We start from the raw sequence: 13,025 nt of genomic DNA, 5'->3' as shown, positions 1-13,025 counted from the left end.
TTCATGACAAGTTGTTTTTCTCTGGCAGCATTCAAGGTTTTCTTTTTGTCTTTGGCTGTTAGCATTTTTACTATGATGTGTCTGGGTGTGGATCTCTTTGGATTTTGCCCTACTTGAGTTTATTGAGCTTCTTGTACATTTAGATTAGTGTTTTCTGACAAATTGGAAGGTTTCAGCCATTATTTCCTCAAATATATTTATTTCTCCCTCCTTTCCTTCTATTACAATAATCCCATTAAGCATATGTTGATGCAGTTAATGGTGTCCCATATTTCTCTAAAGCTCTGTTCATTTTTCTTCATTCTTTTTTCTGCATTCTTCTGGGTTGCTAATCTCTATGGATCTATCTCAAATTCACAGATTTGTTTTCTTCTGCCAGTTCAAATCTGCCAGTAAGCCTCTGTAGTGAATTTTTAATTTCAGTTATTGTACTTCTTAATTCTAGACTTTCCATTTGGTACTTCTTAAAAATAATTTTTATCTCTTTATTGATATTCTCTATTTGATGCAACATTGTCATCATACCTTCCGTTAAGCTCTTTAAACATAATTTCTTTACGTTCTTTGAAAATATTTATAATTGACGCTTTGAAGTCTTTGTTAGATGTGACATTTTGGTCCTCTCACGGGCAGTTTCTGTTGCCTGCTTTGGTATCTCTTGATTGGGAGCTGAGGAGGAAGGAAGCCCTGTGTTCTTAGTCCTAGCCACCCAGAGTAGCGATTCCACCAAGATAAGCTGAGGGGGCAGCGGAGATGGGTCAGAATGAGTTTGTGGTGGCTCAGATGCCATAGACACTCACTGTTCTTACTGAGTTTTCATAGATTTTCTTTAAAAAAAAATTCTTCTTCATTTGCTGTATGCAATGAAGGACAATTTCCAGAGATTTTTAGATGGTTGTTTTTGTATTGATAGTTTTCAACAGTGTTATGGGATGAGTTGTGTGCCCTTCCAAATTTATATGTTGAAGTCCTAACTCCCAGTAACTCAGAATGTGACTGTATTTGGAGATAGGGTCTTTAAAGAGACAATTAAGTTAAAATGAGGTAATTAGAGTGGACCCTAATCTAATATGACTGGTAGGCTTATAAAAGGAAGAAATTACAGCACAGATATGTACAGGTACAGAGGGAAGACCATGTGAAGATGGAGGGAGAATATGGCCATCTACAAGCCAGGAGAAAGACCACAGAAGAAACCAACCCTGCCAGCACCTTGATCTAAGATTTCTAGCCTCTACAACTATGACAAAATAAGTTTCTGCTGTTTAAGCCTCTTGGATTTTGGTACTTTTTTTATGGCAGCCCTAGTAAACTAATCCAACCAGTTTGCTTGTTTTGCTAGGAAGTGGGTCCACAGAACAATTCACGCTGCCATCTGGAAGTGCAAAGCCAAGCCATCATCTTGTCTCGTGTGGATTGTTACAATATGTAAGATTCTTAACTAGTCTCAATGCCTTTATATAATACTTGCATCCCCCACTGTTCCTTTTCCTATCTAAAATCAAAGTGGTCTTCCCAAAACACAAGGCTAGTCATGTCATTCCCTACTTAAAACTGTTTAATGAATGAGTTACATGCCCTATATTATCCTTAGCATAAAGTTCAAATTTCTTAATGTAGTGTCCAAGGCCCTGCTATATCGAGGCTTTTCTAATGACCCAAACTTAACTTTTGCCCTTCTCTTTCATACTGTCTAATAGAGCCAGTATTTTTTGTTTGTTTGCTTGAGTATTTAAAAAGTTGAATATTTGTTGCTTCATATTTAGAAAGGTGGGGAAGAAACAGGGGGAGACCCCAAGAACATCCCCACACCTGGCTGACCAGGCCCCTTGTGCTATAGAGGAGGCAGAGATGGCTGGAAGGGACAGGGTTTGTGTTGCATATTTGAACTACAGTGAGTGTAAGACTGGGTCTGTTTACAGGGCAGAAACACTATAGGTGGAGCATGGGGGCAGCAGAGTGGGCACTAGAGTCCTGGCCAGACAGTGCCCTTGTTTGCTGTCTTCCTTACCTCTCCCAGAGGCATCTCTGTGGCCCTGCTGGGGTTCTTTCACTCACATGATACTTACCAACGTGAAGACAGGGCCCACACACAGAGTGTCTGTGATCTCCCAGTCGCAGGATAGAGGCTTACAAATGCCCTCAGTGTCCTTATCCTGTTCTACAGGCAGCAGCTGCCCTTGCAGTATTTCTGAGGCCACCTGGACATAACACAGGTGACACAGCAGGCCTCTGTTCCCCTGAAGAGGAATCCCTGCCCACAGTGTAGGTGCCCCTGTTGTCAAACACCAGCCAGTCCTCTATGTGTAGTTGCCATAGCCATAGACCCTCAGGTACACAGTCACAGCCATCAACTGCCAGACCCCTTGGGCTGCTGCTGTACAGGGGATACTCCATGGATGATTTCAAAACAGAGCTATTCAGCAGTAAATCGAATGGATTCTAGAGACATACAAAAGTATTGATGAATCTTAGACTTCTGCAGGATGGGGGTAGGGCAGATCTTGTCAAATGGGACTCAGTCAAAGGTCCCATAATGCCTTCATCAAGGTGGTACACAATGGTCTTGGAGGCTGAACTATTTTCCTTCTCCCCACCAGGCTGGTTCAGTGGCTCTTGTGTGACTGGCAAGTCAGTACAAGCGGTTGGTGGGCAGCTTCAGCACCTTTCCACATAGGCCTGTCCCAGGCTCCTTAAGGTCTTCCTGACTAGCTTCCTCCAGAGCAAGCCATCCAAGAGAGCAAGGCAGAAGCAGCAATGTCTTTTATGACCTGGTCTCAGAATCCATTCACCATCCGTCCCTCCCACAATGTCCTATTGGTCTTAAAGGTTAGACCTTTTCACTATGGGAGAGGACCACCAGGAGTATGCTACAAGAATGCAAAAATTGCTGGGGGCCATCTTGGAAGCTGGCTACCACACCTAACAGCTCCATTTTCCTGGTGGTTTTAGCTTATTAGGTCTGGTAGCCAAGAACCCGGTTCTGGAGTCAAACAGACCAGCCTTGCAATTTTGATTGCACTACCTACTGGGTTTCTTACAATACCTTGACCAAGCCATATTCTCTCTTCTGGGGTTTTATAGAAGGTATATTGCCCCCCTCATTTCCTGACTGCCCTGCTCTATCTCCACATAACTAGCTATTCAATCCTCAGATTTTACCTATGTATCGCTTTCTTTAGAAAGTCTTTCCTTAGCTCATTGGTCTGGGTAAGGTGTCTTCCCTGGTATACCCACTGAACCCTGAACTTCTGACTTTACAATTATCATACAGTATTGTATTTGCCCACTTACTGGTGTCTCCCCTACAGGATTGTGGGTCCAGGTTATGAACTGTGTCTACATTGTTTCTTCAGTACCTATAGGTCATTGATGTTATCAGATTCTGCAAGCCAGTTAAATCCACAGCCCAAAGAGTTAGAGGTATCAAGATTACTGAAAGACATAGAGGTTCTAGGTGCTTAACTCAACAGACATCAGTGTGTGTGTATACATGTATGTATATGTATATATATACACACAAACTTATATGTGTATGTGCATATATATACACACATATATAGTCAACCAATATAATGAAATTTTTTGTATCTTTATAATGTATACATAAATGAAAAGTATGGATTTCTTTTGCCTATTACATTTTTAAAACTTAAAAATAATCAATACTTGCAACACTGTAGTGATCAAACATGGCTGGTAGCCTGATAAATCAGAACAGCACTTTTGGAAAAAATTTGAAAATATGTTTTAAGAATCAGAAATATGGTCATATACTCTGTAACCTCATTCTGGGTACTTCATCACAAGGAATGAACTGGAAAGTTAAATTTTTTCCAACATGTATGTGAAAAGATCCTCATATATATATATTCACAATTACAGATGAATAAGAGGAAAATTATTATCTCACAAATAATGTAGTAAACAGCATCACTGACATAGTCAAAGGGGAAAGGTCTTTGTATATCAGAGTTTGCAAGAGAAATTCTTTCACATTGCTATAGTTACTGGCAGCAGAAGACTATCACAAAAACTAGAAACAAAACACAGCTGAAGCAGCATGGGGCCATGCTTCACTATGAAAGGACATAGCTCCTCAGATGAGCTCTCAGCTCTTTTGGCCAAGATTAGGAAGATTAATTATTCTCCTGTACTATCTATATACAGAAAGACAAAAGTTAGGGTCATTCTAAATTTATGAGATTGGCTTTAAAATTTAACTCTAAAGAAGCTTATTAAATATTTTATAATGTCTTGTTCATGCATAAAATGTTTAAATATAGCTAGAGAAAGGTCTAGCTGTTCAAAAGGACCCTATCATGTGAAACCCTAAATTAGAGTTAATAAAGATTTAGCCATCTGAAAGGTTACTAATTACTGCTGTAACTACTTAGCAAGTTACAGGGGATTTGTAGCTCAGGGTTAATTTAATATATGCTTTTGTAATTGTCCAAAAGGCATGAAGAAAGCTAAAGCTGTAGACACTAGACTTAAATTCTGAAGTATGGTCAATTTCAGAAGGAGAAAAGAAAAGTGTGTGTTACTGAACCCAAAAGGGGTCTAGCCTAGATCTCATTGCTAGCAGCACAGAGAGCCAATTATTGAGACAGTGAGCATTGCCAAGGAAGAAAGGAATTTTTTAATATGAAAGAAGTCTCTCAGGAGAATGGGAGAAACAGCCTCAAATCTGTCTCTTGGACTAACGAGGACATGGCCTTTTTAACTAGGGGCTATGTGCATTAAAATCCCTGAAACTAGTAGCAGCTCTTCCCACACAGATGGCCCAAGGCATAGAAGGGGATCATAAATGATACAGAGTAAGGACAACAATAAATGTTTGAACTGAACCAACATAGAGATGGTTATCTGAGCATAGCTGGCCATGGATAGTGCTGCTTCCCTGCCCATGAATATTGACAGTTAATGTTACAGCTCAACCAGGTTCCTTGCCCACTGCTCAAGAGGAAGCCCATACACCAAGATAGCAAGCATTACAGTGGAGAAAAAGTTTAATATCACAGGCATCATGTGAGGAGATAAGAGGAAGTTCTCAAATCCATCTCCTTGAGAATGTGGGAGAAATGGCAGGCAAAGATAGTTTGGCAGGCAAGGGGCTAGGCAGTTGTGTCTGCTGATTGGCTGGGTTTAGGATGGAATCATAGGGATGTAGAATTTGTATTCTTGCACTGAGTTGATTCCTGGGTGGGGTTCACAAAATCAAATGAGTCAGTTCCTTGGAATGGGCCACTAGGCTGGGTGGGTCAACCAGTCCACCGAAATGCAGGACCTGAAAGATAATCTCAAAAACTAGGCTTAGGTTTCGCAAGGATGATGTTGTCTATGGGAGCAATGAAGAAAGGCTAAAAATCTTTATGACCATCAGCTATATGACTCCTGAGTAGTAAGTAATTATAGAAAAGCAAGCTGGGGAACAATGGCTGATTTTATTTTTTTATATATATATATATATATATATATATATTTTTTTTTTTTTAACTATGCCTACACCTTTGCAGAGTTCAGGCCCCTACCACAGTTCCCACCTTGTGGCCATTTATTAATTATATAAAGAGCAGTTTCATTAGTGAGGAACAACATTGTATGTTAATTTATATTTACATATTATATTAATTATAGTAGATAAATACCAAATTTTATATAAGTACACTGATCTACCACACTTACACATAATTATCTCTTGGAAATTCCATAATTATAAACAATGACCACTTAATCATTTTTAAAAATTAAAGGCAAGTCAATATGTTTTTTAATAGGTTTGTCAAGAGAAAAATCCAAACTCTAAAATAATTTAAAGAGGTTTATTCTGAGCCAAATGTGTGCAAACCATGGCCCATGGGACAAGTTCTCAAGAGCTCTTGAGAAAAATGTGCCCAAAGTGGCCAGATTACAGTTTGGTTTTATACTTTCATGGGGACAGGAATTACAGGTAAAATCATAAATCAATACATAGAAGGTATACATTGGTTCGGCCTGAAAAGGCAGGACATCGCAAAGCGGGAGCTTACAAGTCATAGATGAATTTTAGGGATTCTTTAATTGACGATTGGTTAAAAGAGTTAAGCTTTGTCTAAAGACCCAGAGTCAGTGGAAAGGAATGCTTGAGTTAAGATAGGGGTCTGCTAGGATGCTTGAGTTGAGGTAAGGGGATCTTTTATCTCTTACGTGATGATATACTGGAATCAGGTTGGGAAATAAACCACATTATATTGGGTTAATAAAACCCATTTGGTGAGATTTTATCATTTGTAGGTGTAACTCACCAGGCCTCTTAGAAAGGAATTTGGGCAAAATAAAAAGGTCAGGTTTTTAATATTTCCATTCTTCTTAATGTTTGGACCCAATTGTATAAGGGGCATTTGTTTTTACTAAAGCCTAATATATTAGTCATCTATTGCTGCCTCAAATTACCTAAAGATTTAGTAACTTAAAACAATAATAAACATTGTCTTTCACAGTTTCTGTGTGCTAATAAGTCAGGAATGGCTTAATTCCTGGTGGTTCTGGCTCAGCGTGTTTCATGAAGTGGTCAAGATGTTGATCAGGATGCAGTTATCTGAAGACTTTACTGGTGCTGGAGGATCTCCTTCCAAAGTGGCCTTCATGTGACTGGCCAGTCGGCATGAGCTGTTTGTTGAAGGCTTCAGCACCTTTCCACATAGGCCTATCCCATGGAGGCTGCTTGAGGTCTTCCTGACTAGCTTCCTCCAGAGCAAGCCATCCAAAAGAGCAAGGCAGAAGCAGCAATGTCTTTTATGACCTGGTCTCAGAATCCATTCACCATCAGTCTCTCCTACAACATCCTTTTGGTCTTAAAGGTTAGACTTTTTTTATTGTGGGAAAGAATCACACAAGAGTATGCTACAAGCAGATAGAAATCTAGGGGCTATCTTGAAAGCTGGCTACCACACCTAACAGCTCCATTTTCCTGGTGGTTGTAGCTTCTTAGGCCTGATGGCCAAGAACCTGGTTCTGGAGTCCGACAGACCAGCCTTGCAATTCCGATTGCACTACCTACTTACTCTTTCTAATCCTCAGTTTCCTCATTTGTTACATGGAAATGAAGAATCCACTTCATAATTTTACTATAAGAAGGAAATTGGTTAATACATACAAAATGATCCTTTCTGCAACATCATGTTATTTCACAGCTCAAATTCTTTGGTGGCTTCCTGTCAGATTTGGAAATTTAATGCCTTACCAGAAGCTGATGTAGCAACTGTCTACTGCTCTGACCTTGTTCCTTCTCACTGTCTCCCTTCCTCACTCCACTCTATCCGTGGACCCCTTGTCATTCTAAGCTCTCTCTCACCACAGGGGCTTGACTCTTGCTTTACCTCTCCATGTTTCCATGGATCATTTGTCCACTTCATTTAGGTCTCTGCCTAAATTTTACCTCCTCAGAGATCTTCTCTGACTATTCCTTTCGTTTCTTTATCCTTCTTTTTAAAAAAATTCATAACACTTACTACTCTCTGATATTTTGTCATATACAGTTGACCCTTGAACAACACAGGTTTGAACTACATGGGTCCATGGATATGCAGCTTTTTTAAAACCAAACATAGTATTCACAAGGTGTGAAACCCATGTATACAGAGGGCCAACTTCTGCACGGCCGACTGCAGGACTTGAGTATGCCAGGATTTTGGTATAGTTATATATCTATATATAGTGATGAGTGATACTTTCTGAAGAGTTATCTACTGAGTTAGAACACACTCACCTCTGAGAGAGCATAATGTAAATCACATGCTAGCAGCACATGGCAAAAAGGGAGATATAAAAAATATCAACTGCCATGCGTGTATGTGTGTGTGTATGTGTGTGTCAGTTAAATTAAAGCTTTAATGGACTTTAAGAAGTTCTCATTCCATAGTGAGGGTTTGATCATTTTCAATTAGCCATTCTATTTTATTCATAAAATATCTATCTAGTCAAAGAACCGTTTAGAGATAGATTCTGTAATGGTGCCCACCTGAAATGAAAATCGTAGTCCGGAATCGGTGTCTGATGGATAGGACAGGGATTGGGGGAGAGTGGACACCAGCCCTTAAAGAACAGTACCCTAGCTAGAAACGATTCTGGGTGAGTTACATGTTCCTACCTATTTCTTTGATTCCATTCTGCAATCTTCATTAGTTTGTTTTTTGAATTTCTGCTGTTTTTTAAAATCAAGATCATGACCACAAGCTGATCACATATTTGACTTTCTGATTACATTAACATTTAATATCTAACAGATATATATACCTCTAATGTTCAATGTTCAAGGAATGTACCAGTGCAGAAAATTTGCAACAGTTAATAATGGTGGTCTTAATAAATAATCATGGTTTGCTATAGTTTTTTTTAAAAGTCAGACTTGCCCATATAATCCAATGCAGTATTACTAGAAAAAGTCTTCTAAATTAACTCCTACCTCTCTGCTAGCTAAGATTATTTCTATTTTCAGACAAGTTCAGTATTTATTAATATAACCTTTCCTTTCCAACTTTTTTCAACCTTGCCAACAAGCAGTCCTCAGGGAAAGGCATGTATTATAAACTGGTCATTTTAAATTCATTTAAGACTTGACTCTTAGATGAGGCTTTAGTGGTTGAACAGTGCCCTGGATCTTTCTAGGACAAATTCTGAAGCAGAGGATCGTGTTGACTCTCCAACTTTTGGATTTCTCTTGTAAGGTTAGTCATTTCTTTCACATGCTCACTGTCCCCTCTGTCTGTCCTCCACTGTCCCTGCCAAATCAGATACCCATGCAGGGCTGCTTGCTTATATGGTACCTTCATGGAAATCAGGAAAAGGCATTCTTTCCTCCTGGCAGAGGCAGCCCTGCCAGAGACCTGATTCGGTAGGGGCAGTGGCCAGGGCGTATCACTTTACTAGCAGAGCAGAGGCTGAATTTGAGTCCCCCCTCACCCCTTGGCTGGAGGCCCTAGAGCACAGTAGCAGGATTGGAAGTCATTGTTCCCTTCGTGCTGCTCCTAGTCTTCCCATATCTCCACTATCATCCTAGCAGCTGACCACCCTGCTAAATCATATTAAGTAGAACAAATCTTCACTAAGAGGCAGTCTAGCTCAGTGTGACTGCATAGCAAAGTGCTTAGGAGTGGAAGTTCTAAAGCCAGATGTCTTGGCTTTGAATCCTGACTCTACCAGTTAATAGACTGAGACCTTAGACTTGTTATGCAATCCCTCTGTGCCTCACAGTTGCTATATGTAACACATCCTCAATTCATGATATTAATATGGGGTATCCCAGAAAGCCTAGAAGAGTTGTTCAAATATTGCCTCCTGGTGTAAGTATGACCTGGATGAAAGTGCAATTCTGTCTGAGAATGCTTCTCCTTAATACCTTCTACCCACCTTTTCTGGAGTCTGGCAGACAGCATCGAATCATTCAGCAAACATTTGAACACTTACTTTGCACAATGGTAGACAAAAATATTTTAAGAGACAACCACTACTCCTCAAAATAAGTTCCCTAATTCTCAAAAAGTCAATCAAAATAAAGGAACATTATTTATTGTACTAAAACAAATGTGACCATATTAAGAAGCATGGCATAGGCCTTCTGGCTCACTAAAATGGACACATGCTCTAGAGATAGATCATCTTTGAATCCAGGCTCCTCACTTACTGGATATGTGACCTCATGTAAGTTACTTAACTTCTCTGAGCCTCAGTTTCCTAATAGGTAAAATAAGGTAAAACAAAACCAAGAAAAAGTTTCAAGGGTTATTGTAAGGATTGAGATAATATTTGGAAACAAAGATATTTGTGGCACATAGGAACTACTTAATGTAGCTTTTGTTCCAATCAGTATTTTCTGTTATCATCATCTAACTGATTTCCTTTGCAGAGAACTATGGTGACTCCCAATATTCCACAGGTTAAAGTCCAGATGCATCATTTATTCAAGGCCTTTGGGAATTTGACCCCCACCCACCTTTCTGTCCATTCCCCTGATGAAACTTAGAACCCAAACAACATGGAACTTCTTGCAGGTTCCAGAACCTGCTATTAGAGATCCTCTGTTGCAATGGTCATTTTATGTGTCAGTTTGACTAGGCCATAGGGTGCCCAGATATTTGTTCAAACATTATGCTGGGTGTTTTTGTGAGGACATTTTTGGATGAAATTAGCATTTAAATCAGTAGACTGAGTAAATGAAATTGCCCTTCCTAATCTGAGTAGGCTTCATCCAATCAGCTGAAGGCCTGAATGAAATGAAAAGGCTGACCCTCCCTTGAGGAAGAGAGAATTCTTTCTGTCTGATGGCCTTCCAACTAAAACATAGGCTTTTTTCCTGCCTTTGGACTTGAACTGAAACATCTGCTCTTCTTGAGTCTCGAGCCTGCTGGTCTTTTGCCCAGTGAACTTCTATCATTCTTATGTAAATATATATGTTTAGTTTAAAGAATAATAATAAGAGGCCCCTGAGCATTCTATATTTTTTAAAAAATCAGTATTTGTTGAATTTGTTTTTAAAAAACATAGAGGATAAAATCCTTATGTTGGTACATCACCTCTGCCTTGAAGAAACCAGGGAACATAGCTGTGGCCTAAAAGCTATAAAGGTTCCTAGTCACTCTGAAGAGATTCTATTAATTATTCAAAAGCAATTTGAACAATATAGTACTATGGAGAAAATAATAGTATTTCTATTTTAAATTTAATTTTCTTTCTTCTATATATTGCTTCTTTTGAAAATCTACAGCATAAGTCCTTTGTTTAAAATAAATATGGGTTTTATTTTTTGTGTTTTGTTTTTGGTTTGTCATGTTTTTTTTGACTGGTCATAAGGAGCCACTAGGTGGCAGAGGATGCTTCTTTTGATTACAATGAGAAAATATTTTAAAAATTCAATAGGAAACAGGTTTTAGAAAACATCTTAAAAAATCACATTATGGACTTCATAGATACATTTTTACTGGTATCCCATGGCCCTGACATCAGCAAATTTGGCCTCAGAAATTAGCTGTATTGTAGTAATAATGATGGCAATGACAGCAACAATAATAATAGACAAACCACAAGCATTTATTAAATGCTGATTATATACAAGGCAACAATCTAAGACGTATCAACACATTATGCTGTTTGATCCTCACAGTAGCCTGATAAGGCAAACACTGTTAATATCTATTGTGGGGAGGAAGAAGCTGAGTCTTAAAGAGATCAGACGAAGCCCAGGTCATTGATAAGTAGCAGAGGCTGGATTCAAACCAGGTGTGTGGGACTTCATAGCCTGGGTGACTAACAACTCCACAGACTCAGGACTGGGAGAATTTTTATTTTTTATTTTGAGAAGGCTGACTCACCTTATGATGGAATTAGTTTTAGGCATGCATTGCTTTCAGATATATTGTCATATTAATTTTTTAAAACCTGAATAGGGAAGATATATTGTCATATTTTTATGTCATGCTAATATCAGTGAGCTTAATCCTTAAGGTCATTGTGAAATAAAGAGTTTATTAAGGTCTTTACAGGTGTATAGGCCAACCTGTCATCTCTTTTTCTAATCATCCTGTTTAATCCATTCCCTCAGAACCTCTTTTTCATTATGCCTGTACGCCTGTAAGACCTTTCTCTAGCAGAAAAATTTAAGTCCCCTGCAACAGTGTAATTGGCAAGAGTAATATTATAATGGTGTCACTGTATACATGTGAAAATAAAATAAAATGATGGAGCTGTTAAAGAATTAGTTTTTCCAAGTCCAGTGTGCTCATCTTCAGAAAATTACACCATATTCTAAAGCCTCAAGCTGACAGAGACATCCACAATAACAAAAAGGCATTTTTCTTTATTTCCTAAATAACACTTAATAACTGTCTTAAAGATATAATGGGAAAAGGAGAGATTGTGGAGACAATATCTGTTAATGTTAAGCTTTGTGCCAATATGTGATTGTTTTATAAATGTGAAACAGGGCCGTGGTCGTGGAGAAATTCCATAGGATCATTTCCCTGAGGAAATCTCACAGGGCTGGTCTTCCTTTTGTTAATTGATAAAATTTTACTTGGCATCTTTATCCTTGTGGTCCCTTTCTATTTCTCTTCTTTGGGAAAAAAAAAAAAAAGGACAGGAGAGCATGTCAAAGTGATATTCCATACCTACACAGATGTTACTTGAATAAACAAAAGAGTATATCTAAGTCTTCATGTTCCCAGATGTGATGGTGGGAGTGTGGGGTGAAAGTAGGAAGTTTAAGTCTCATATATCTTTATTACATGTTAAGATATGCAGTTTTCCTCTAATCAGCTAGATTGAATGATTATATCTTACGCTCCATGCACATACTGCTTTAGAGTTTAGAAGACACTTTCAAAAAACACCAGCTCTTTAAATCTTTAAAACCATATTTTGAAATAGAGAAGGGAGACAAGTAGACAGATTTGAATGTCAATTGGTAGTTCATTGGATGTTGGTAGTTTGTTGGATGTTAAATGTGATACTTATTTGTATTATTATTTAAGCTACATTTTAGTGTTTTTTATTTTTCATTAACATCTTCAAATTATAATAGGCAAAATGAAAATTAAGAAATAATTGTCCTCATTTGGTTTCCTTTTAAATATTCAAACTTTATATTGGTCAAACTTCAATGTCTAGTATGGCTGCCCATTTTGGGTGTGCCAGTAGATTGTGGATTTATATAACTAAGAACTTTTCTAAATAACAGAACAAAAATAATAAAAAAATTCAAGAACCCAGTGTCTTGGGAATTTGGGATAAAAAAATTTCTATCACACTAATTGTAAATTTTACTGACAAATAACTTTTTAATATTATTATTTCCTTTAGTTACTGAAGCATGTCAGAAATTAAGAATTAAAGGCTATTTAGTGTCACTTTATTGATTAATTGATTTTTCATATATTGTTTACTAATTTCTTTCCCCCTTTTTTAAAAAGAAGTCATATTTACCTATAATGATTTTGAGAGTCTTCTTAGAAGAATTGTTAAAAGAGAATTTTCTTCTAATATTATAATTT

General features: G+C 38.0%; 1 pseudogene; it reads right to left on the bottom strand.

The window, feature by feature from the left end:
- Window positions 1-2,054: 2,054 nt before the first annotated feature.
- Window positions 2,055-6,684, bottom strand: LOC138398413 (antizyme inhibitor 2-like; annotated as a pseudogene).
- Between the last annotated feature and the right edge of the window lie 6,341 nt (window positions 6,685-13,025).

This window comes from Eulemur rufifrons, chromosome 2 (genome assembly GCF_041146395.1).
Source record: "Eulemur rufifrons isolate Redbay chromosome 2, OSU_ERuf_1, whole genome shotgun sequence".
Classification (NCBI taxonomy): domain Eukaryota; kingdom Metazoa; phylum Chordata; class Mammalia; order Primates; family Lemuridae; genus Eulemur; species Eulemur rufifrons.
This window is presented reverse-complemented; position numbering and strand designations above follow the sequence as displayed.